At 40.8% G+C, this 8,122-nt stretch overlaps 1 long non-coding RNA gene across 1 annotated transcript in view; it reads left to right on the top strand.

Annotated features, from left to right (window-relative positions):
• Positions 1-3,639: 3,639 nt before the first annotated feature.
• LOC104981031 overlaps positions 3,640-8,122 on the top strand; it is a 24,303-nt gene continuing 19,820 nt past the window's right edge. Inside the window, exon 1 of the long non-coding RNA XR_824328.1 lies at positions 3,640-3,767. This is a non-coding gene — a long non-coding RNA (uncharacterized LOC104981031). The remainder of the gene's footprint in view (positions 3,768-8,122) is intronic.

Raw genomic sequence — 8,122 nt, 5'->3', positions numbered from 1 at the left:
AGCTCAACATTCAGAAAATGAAGATCATGGCATCTGGTCCCATCACTTCATGGGAAATAGATGGGGAAACAGTAGAAACAGTGTCAGACTTTATTTTTCGGGGCTCCAAAATCACTGCAGATGGTGATTACAGCCATGAAATTAAAAGACGCTTACTCCTTGGAAGAAAAGTTATGACCAACCTAGATAGCATATACAGAAGCAGAGACATTACTTTGCCAACAAAGGTTCATCTAGTCAAGGCTATGGTTTTTCCAGTGGTCATGTATGGATGCGAGAGTTGGACTGTGAAGAAAGCTGAGTGCCGAAGAATTGATGCTTTTGAACTGTGGTTTGGAGAAGACTCTTGAGAGTCCCCATGGACTGCAAGGATATCCAACCAGTCCATTCTAAAGGAGATCAGCCCTGGGTGTTCTTTGGAAGGAATGATGCTGAAGCTGAAACTCCAATACTTTGGCCACCTCATGCGAAGAGTTGACTCATTGGAAAAGACTCTGATGCTGGGAGGGATTGGGGGCAGGAGGAAAAGGGGACGACAGAGGATGAGATGGCTGGATGGCATCACCAACTCAATGGACATGAGTCTGAGTGAACTCCAGGAGATGGTGATGGACAGGGAGGCCTGGCGTGCTGTGATTCATGGGGTCACAAAGAGTCGGACACGACTGAGTGACTAAACTGAACTGAACTGAATGCTCTGGCTAGAATTTCTGGTATGATGAAAAGAAGTTGTGAGGAGGAGCATCCTTAGTTCATTCCTGACACTATAGGGAAAGTTTTCAGTTTTTCAATATTACTTGTGTTAGCTGTGGGCATTCCCAATTGTCTTTATTATGTTGAGGAAATTTCACTCTGTTCCTAGTTAGTTAAGTGTTTTTTAATCACAAAGGGTGTTGAATTTTATAAATGCTCCTTCTGCATCTGTTAAGATGATCATGTGATTTTATCCTCTGTGGTAACATGTCACGTTGACTGATTTTTGCACGTTGAACCATCCTTGTGTCCCAGGGACAAATCCCACTTGGTCATGGTATCTGATCCTTTTGTGTGCTGTGAGTTTGATTTGATTCACTGGTATGTTGGTGAAGATTTTTTCTATCTATATCTATCGGGGGGACTGGCCTATAGTTTTATTGTGATGGCTTTTTCTGTCTTTGGTATCATGGAAATTCTCATAAATATGTTTGGAAATGTTCCTCACTCTTCAGTTTTTGGGAAGAATTTAAGAAGAATTAGCATGAATTCTTTAAATGGTGGAATTCACCAGTGATGCCACCTGGTCCTGAGCTTTTCTTTGTTGGGAATTTTTTGATTCCTGATTCAATCTCCTTACTAATTTTAGTTCTTTTCAAATATTCTCTTCCTTCATCATTCAATCTTGGTAACATATTTTTTCCAGGAATTTATTCATTTCTTTTGGATTATTCATTTTGTTGGCATATAGTTGTTCATAGTAGTATCATAATCCTCTGTATTTGTGTGGTTAGAGTTGTTATGTCTCCTTTTCTGATTTTATTTAAGTCCTTTGTTTATTTTCTTGGTTGGTCAATTTTGTTTATCTTTTAGAAGTTTTGACAACCTTAAAGTTTTGTCAATTTTATCTTCTTTTAAAAAATCAACTTTTAGTTTCACTGATTTTTTTCCTTTTTTCTATCCTACATTTCATTCATTTCTTCTCTAATCTTTATTATTTTCTTCCCTCAGCTAAGCTTGGGTTTAGTTTGCCCTTCATCTTTTAGTTCCTTGATGTGTATCTCTAGGTCACTTATTTAAGATAATTTTTCTTTTCATAATGTAGGTGTTTGGTGGTATAAACTTTCCTTTCAGTACTGCTTCCGTTGCATCCCACTTTTGGTATGTTGTGTTTTCATTTGTCTCAAGATATATTCTAGTTTTCCTTTTCAATTCTTCTTTGAGCCATTGGTTGTTCAAGAGTGTTGTATAATTTACACGTATTTGTGACTTTTCAAGTTTTCCTTTTCTATTAACTTCTAGATTCATCCCACTGTGGTTAGAGAAGATACTTGATATGGTTGCAACTTTAAATTTGTTAAGACTTTTTTTTTTATCTAAACATCCTTAAGAAAGGTCTAAGTGCACTTGAGGAAAAAATATGCATTTTGCTGCTCTGGGTTGAAATGTTCTATATATGGTTTAAATGATATAATTCAAAGTTCTTTTTCCCCCGTCATCCAGGCAGATTTCCTCCCAACAACAAGCAAAGCTGCCTACCAGGTTAGTAGCCTGAATATAAGCCCAACCCAAGAAGTCCTTTAAGAATCTCTAATTATCCTGGCCTGCATCATATGCCTTTCCCTGAGTCAATCACAGTTTCCAGGAAAGGGGCGGTGTTCTGAAGACCACGCCCACACATCTAATTGCACGGCTGACACTGATTTCAATAAGATACTGCAATGTATTTCCCATAGGAACTGAGTTTCTGTTTCTATGAAATGGGAAGAACTATAGGCTTCAAAGACAGTTGATTTTCTGTCTATCCTAACCATGAAGAAAAATTTTATGATACAAACCGTTCAGAGCATCATTATTTATAAAGACTAAAACCATAAAACACACTAAAATACTTATTAATAAGAGAATGGTTAGTAAATGATGATATATTCATATGGCTATTAAATTTTATATACAAATAGTTTTATTAATGTGGGAAATGTGTTAAATGACAGAATAAGGACATAACTCTACAAGACTCTATCTAGCAGATCACAGCTACATAAAATGCAAAACACATAAGAAAATACCTAAAATGTCACAATACAAAGAGTAGCTACATTTGGATGGTAAAATAAATGTCTTCTCTTTTTTGTATTTTCTTGTTTTCTATAGCAAATACGGATTTTATATTTAGGAAGTAATCAATATTTTACTTAAAAGAGAGACAAAAAAATTTATATTTACCAGCATTTATGTTGGAAGGTAGGTCTTACAATTAGGACAGTAGAATCACAAGAGGAATTATGTGGGGTAATAACTGTTTAAAAGCAGAAGCTTAAATAAATTGTGTTTCAGCCAAGTGAATGGAGTTTTCATTTATTTTGAAAATAAGAAGACTGTATTAGCAGGCATCTGGTGACTTGGAATGGTTCCACTACAGGACACCGAGGTAGGAGCCTTCCTTAATTTTCTCTAAAAGTGGTTCAGGGCATATTGGCACTTTGTTTAAGAAACTGAGGTGTATTCACTGTGAAACAGCCTATAGTCAAGGTTTTAATAGAGACAGAAAAGAATGCTTTTGTTCATTAACTCCACAGGGCTCATATTTGGCCTGGAACTTCAAAAAAAACTAAGAAATATATGAGACTGTGAAATAAAACTGCATGAACACTGAAAGGGTATCTGTCGATTATGTGGTACAAAATAAAGCAGCATTTCTTGTAACTGTACCCGTTTCTAAGTAAAGTGAGAACTTATGGTTCTCAGGGTGTGAGAGACTAGATAGTAATTCCAGGAAACACCTTCCATCTGGATTCTTGTCGCTACTATTCTATTTTAATTTTAAAAATTCTCTATTAATCTGTTTACTTATTATAGCTAGCAATTATATCTCGGATTTAATTTTTAACACCTTACTTATGCCACTGTGAACATGCTGCCTCCCACTTCCCCTCTGCGCTTCGTGGTCAGGCTAGCACGGCACAGGGCCGGGGACGGGCCACGTGTGTCCCTCCAGGACCACCAAAAGAATGGGAGGCAAGCAGTGATCAAAACACAAACAAACCAATCTGGCGAAGGAGCCGAATTCACAGGTATGAAATCCTAACTAAGAATGTTTACTAGACTTAGAAATTCATTCACATTAGTGTTTTCCAATGGTCTGCCACGTTGAGCTCGCTGTTGGGACCCTGTCCAAAGAACTGGATAGGGTCCCTGCTCTGGAGGAGCTTACAACGCTGTTGCAGAAACGAACACACAGACCACTGTGATGAGGTTAAAAATGGGGAGGACCGTAAGAGGGAAATCTGCTAACAGAGCAGAAAGGAAAGGAATGTGAGGTCATATCTGAAGGGTGAACAGGACAGAGAATTTCAGGCCAGGGCTGCAGGATCTTTTTTTTTTTTTTTTTGGTAAAAAAGCCACAGGCTTATGAAAATGCACTCAGAAACTGGAGTCCAGTGTGGCTGCAGCCCGATGTGTGTGATGAGGAAAGCAAGTTGTAAGCAGATTACTGAGCCTGGATGCCATGCTAGGGCCTGAATGTTATCCTGCAGACCACAAGGAGCCACTGGAGCATTAAAGCAGTGGAGTGTGGTATGAATAGGTCTGGGCTTTAGTAAAAGCTTGTGACAGTATGAATGATGGATTTAAAGGGTGAGAAGCTATAAACAAGGAGGCTAGTCAGATGCAATAATCCCCATGAGAAAAGAAAAGGAAATAAACAAAGGCAGTGACAGCAGAAGTATAAAAAGGGAAGGCAATCAAAAGATAGTCCAGAGTCAGAACCCACATGTCACCCGCAGTAAAATATACACGGCCCAATTTCTCGGCGTCCATCACTGTATTAAGGGCACCACACACTTTTGTCTCTTTAAATCTTCATAACAGTCCCATGAGGCATGTTCTGTTCCTCATACGTGCTTTACAGATTCAGGAAATGAGGATTAGAGAAGTGAAGTAGCTTGCTCGAGATCACAGAGCTGTGAAACGGGAGAGGTGGGACTGAACTCAGCACGACAAATGCCTGTGATAAATACCCTCCAGCCTGCCTAGATGAGCAAGACAAATGAGGAAAATGTGGAAATGAAAGATGACCATCTTGTTTATGACCTGCATTACTTGAAAAATGTGAATTCCATTGACTGAAGAAAGAATGGGCTTCCCAGGTAGCACTAGTGGTAAAGAACCTGCCTGCCAATGCAGGTAGACTTAAAGGACACAGGTTCAATCCCTGGGTTGGGAAGATCCCCTGGAGGAGGGCATGGCACCCCACTCCAGTATTCTTGCCTGGAAAATCCCATGGACAGAGGAGCCTGGCAGGCTGCAGCCCATAGGGTCACACAGAGTCAGGCACAGAAGTTGTTGCTTCTTGACTAGAAATATCCTTGCCATGTGATACACAGAAGAAACCACAACAGATGTCAGTGGCTGCAGCAGTCTTAGTGCTGAAGGGCAGCTGAGGCAAGAATTAGGTTATAGAGAGAATTGGAGCTTTCCTATAAATGTGTAGACCCTGATACAGTTGCTTTTAAACTACAAGACAGCCGAATCTCCGATGTGCTGGGGAAGTCTTTCTAAGGTTCTATCTTTAAATTGTTGTCACCAAGCTTTGATAAGCAGCAAGGGACCAATGATCAAGTGCCTCAGATTATTTTCTCTGTTCACAGTCAAAAAAAGGAGTGTGGATTTATGAGGCTTGTCCACAGGTTAAAATGGAAACTACTCAAAGAAATACAGGATAGTTTTCGAAGTGATATACAGGTTATTGTAGGGGAGCTTTCACTGGCTTCCTAATATTATGAGGGAATCTGCCTGAGAAGCTTAAGGAATTCCTAAGCAGAGGAAGGACAGTGTCTTGAGAAGCACATGACAGAGACTTTGGTTGGCATCAGAGCCCAAGGGGCACAGGTGTCAGAAACACCCACAGTAGTTTCATTTTAGAAAAACCTTGAAATAAATACAGGCACAACATGAGAAAACATCTCTAAAAAGGAAACTTCTTGGGCTTAGGCAATTCCGGAACAAGAGGCAGAGGCTAAGCTACTACGGCACAGGATTAAATATGTCTTTCTGCAAGATACGTGGTAGCCATATGACCAGACAGAGCTAACTGTCTATATAGACCAAAGTGTCGAGAACACAGAACTAGAGGAGGAAATGGCAATTAAGAAACTCTGCATGGGCAGAGTTCGCATCCAGAAATGGTAGGTGCATTGTACTAAACCCTTTCACTGGAGAAAAAGTGGAAGTGAAGTCATGTCTGACTCCTTGTGACCCCATGGACTGTAGCCTACCATGCTCCTGCATCCATGGGATTTTCCAGGCAAGGGTACTGGAGTGGGTAGCCATTTCCTTCCCCAGAGGATCTTCCTGACCCAGGAATTGAACCTGGGTCTCCTGCATTGTAGGCAGACACTTGACCATCTGAGCCACCAGGGAAGTCCTTTTTATTGGAGATTGCTGCTGCTGCTGCTGCTAAGTCACTTCCATCGTGTCCGACTCTGTGCAACCCCATAGATGGCAGCCCACCAGGCTCCCTCGTCCCTGGGATTCTCCAGGCAAGAACACTGGAGTGGGTTGCTGTTTCCTTCTCCAATGAGTGAAAGTGAAAAGTGAAAATGAAGTCGCTCAGTCATGTCTGACTCTTAGTGACCCCATGGACTGCAGCCTACCAGACTCCTCCGTCCATGGGATTTTCCAGGCAAGAGTACTGGAGTGGGGTGCCATCACCTTCTCCGTGTTGGAGACTGACCCCTATTAAATATAAACTGACAAGTCAGATATCAACTGACCAGTGGTATCTTGGAAAAGATAAAAATTAAGATTTTTCCCATGATCTTTTTTTGGGAAGAGCCAGTCCCCAACGTTCCCCGCATTCTAGTATTTGAACTTTAGTGTAATACCCTCTGCTGAGGGTATTACTGGACCTAGTGACTCATTTCTAAGAAACAGAATAAGATGGAAGACACTGTGCATGACTCAAAAGTTAGACATAAATGAAAGTGCTGTGTCACTGCCTTGCTTTCCCTTTCTCAATCACGGGCTCCAAGGGAAGTCAACCGCATGTGCTGAGGGCAGCAGGCAGCCCATGACAAGGCTCAACTTATAAGAAAAGGGGTTTGGCCAACAGCCAGTGAAAGATGAGTTTGCAAATTAGTCTTCAGTAATTGGAAATGATGACCACAGCTCTGCTGACAATCAGACTCACCCTTACAAGAGAATCTGAACCAGGACTAACAAGAAAATTTCCCGATTCCCAAACTATGGGATCTGTGAGATAATATACGCTTGTTGTTTTACGTTGCTACGTTTTGGGGGTAATTAGTCACACAGCAATAGATAAATTAGTACTCTGCCTTTCATTTCTGAGAAGGAAATGGCAACCCACTCCACTACTCTTGCCTGGAAACTCCCATGGACAGAGGAGCCTGGTGGGCTGCAGTCCACGGGGTCGCTAAGGGTCAGACACGACTGAATGACTTCACTTTCATTTTTATGCATTGGAGAAGGAAACGGCAACCCACTCCAGTGTTCTTGCCTGGAGAATCCCAGGGACAGCGGAGCCTGATGGGCTGCTGTCTATGGGGTCGCACAGAGTCGGACACGACTGAAGTGACTTAGCAGCAGTAGCAGCAGCAGACTTTCATTTAGAAATAACTGAGTTTTAACTAATGTTTTAATGAGTTCAAGGGCATTTTACCCAGAAAAACTGCTCAAGGGCCTAAGGATTGCCTGTTTTTCTTACAGGAGCAATATGGTGATAATCTTATGTCCTATTTATCTTTGGACACTAGAAATACAGATGTATCTGATATCTTGTGTTAAATTAATTAAATGTATGAAACCCTGAAGAAATAACCTCCACTCTTAAGTATTCAGATAAATTGAGAAAAACCTCTAATACACATTGGGCAGAATAAACAAATGGGAATTACTTTATTTTCTAACTTTTAACTCATATTGTCAAGAAAATTAAATTTTAAATATTAATTTCTTAATCAATGGGTGTGGCCTTTAGTTTTCCCCTTCAAATTTGATAGCATGAGAGGGCTTCTACCGACATTTTCTGGCCTTTTATTATTGCAGCATTTATTACTAATGTTTTTAAATCTCACTGCAGAACCAGTGCCATGTGACCTTGGAAAGCTTGGTTGGACATAGTCAGGGACGGGAAACAAAACAGGGAGTACATCTTCAACTTAAATAGAGTAGCCCTGAAGTAGCTTAGTTAATGAAGCAGAAAACTCATTCTGGAGCTTTTTCAGAACAAAGTGTATCTTTCCTATGGGTGGTTCCAAGAGGACTACAAAGGAGTCATGCTCCATCTTTCAGAGGGAGGAAAGTAACAGCCTCAGGAGTGCAATCTCCCAGATGAAGAGACCCTTGTCTAACCAGGTAGGCTGAGGAGCATCCTGTAAAGTGGAGGGAACAAAACAAAGCAGAGCAG

Source organism: Bison bison, unplaced genomic scaffold (assembly GCF_000754665.1).
Source record: "Bison bison bison isolate TAMUID 2011002044 unplaced genomic scaffold, Bison_UMD1.0 scf7180017864514, whole genome shotgun sequence".
In the NCBI taxonomy this organism is placed as follows: Eukaryota; Metazoa; Chordata; class Mammalia; order Artiodactyla; family Bovidae; genus Bison; species Bison bison.
Note: the sequence above shows the minus strand (reverse complement) of the source record. Positions and strands in the feature narration are given on the sequence as shown.